Source organism: Cebus imitator, unplaced genomic scaffold (assembly GCF_001604975.1).
Source record: "Cebus imitator isolate Cc_AM_T3 unplaced genomic scaffold, Cebus_imitator-1.0 Scaffold118, whole genome shotgun sequence".
Lineage (NCBI taxonomy): Eukaryota > Metazoa > Chordata > Mammalia > Primates > Cebidae > Cebus > Cebus imitator.
The window spans coordinates 1,387,049-1,388,632 of record NW_016107433.1 but is presented as its reverse complement, the minus strand read 5'-3'; positions in this window follow the sequence as shown (position 1 = coordinate 1,388,632).

Sequence of the window (1,584 nt, the reverse complement as noted above, 5' to 3'; positions counted from 1 at the left end):
TTTTTTGAGAAGGAGTCTCGCTTTGTCACCCAGGCTGGAGTGCAGTGGTGCAATCTTGGCTCACTGCAACCTCCGCCTTCCAGGCTCAAGCGATTTGACCTCATGGTCCACCCACCTCGATCTCCCAAAGTGCTGGGATTACAGGGATGAGCCACCATGCCCAGATGAATTTGTTTGAATTTCATGTTAATATAGGTTCATCTGTGGACGTGGTATCTCATACCTATAATCCCAGCACTTTGGGAGGCCAAGGCAGGAGGATCACTTGAGGCCAGAAGTTCCAGGTTACAGTGAGCTGTGGTGGTGCCACTGTACTGCAGCCTGAATGACAAAGTAAGACCCTGTCTCTGAAAAAAGAAAAAATTTTTAAAAATAGAACCATTATTCATACTTCCTACAGTCATTTGGGAGCCTCATTTTGCCTTGGAGCACATTTAACATCCCTCCCAGTGTACATCACGTTTCAATGTAATGAGCTTGTCCTCACGTTCTTAACAGCTATAAATCTGGAGCCCCAAATGAAGTCCTGCTGATCAGAATGCCTCTCTGCTACCTGTGTGACCTTGAACAGACTCCTAACCTCTTGGGGTTTTTGAGTCTTAGGTTGTAAAAATATGAGGGTGCTATGAATTTACATTTGGGGCAGAACAAGGTCAAGAAGAGCCTGTATGCTATTATTCTTCTTAATTGGAATATATTCCTTCTCCTATTGAAACCGCCATTGCAAAATTATAACTGAGACAGTGAAAGAGATCTGACCTAACCAACTTGCTTCTAACCTCCAGGATGTCCTTGTTTATTCTTGGCCATAGGCTGAACTAACTTTGGGAGGAACTTAGTTTATAGTTTAAAACAAAGATGATAACAGCCCTTTCCCAAAATAAACCCCTTTCTTGCCTGGAGACTAGACTGCCTTTGTAGGACTAACAAAATCAGCCAAAAGATTAGAAATTATGGTTTAGGAGTCATGCAGCTGGAGGATATATGATTTTTTTTTTTTTTTTTTTTTTTTTTTTTTTACAGAATTTCAGTCTTGTTGCCCAGGCTGGAGTGCAATAGTTTAACAGCCACTGCACTTGGGAGAGGCTACAAGATTCTGACCATTCCCCAAATTGCTCTTGGGGATAACATCACTATATAAAACCTAAAATTGGCAGGGCACGGTGGCTCACGCCTGTAATCCCAGCCCTTTGGGAGGCCAACGCTGGCCAATCACAAGGTCAGGAGTTCAGGACCTGCCTGACCAACATGGTGGATCCCCATCTCTATTAAAAATACAAAAATTAGCCCAGCGTGCTGGCATACGCCTGTCATCCCAGCTACTCAGGAGGCTGAGGTAGGAGAATATTTGAACCTGGGAGGTGGAGGTTGCAGTGAGCCAAGATCACGCCACTGCACTCCAGCCTGAGCAGCAGAGCAAGACTCCAGCTCAAAAAAAAAACCAACAAAACCTAAGATCATGCTCGCTTCAACAGATATACTAAAATTGGGGCCGGGCGCGGTGGCTCAAGCCTGTAATCCCAGCACTTTGGGAGGCCGAGGCGGGTGGATCACGAGGTCAAGAGATCGAGACCATCCTGGTCA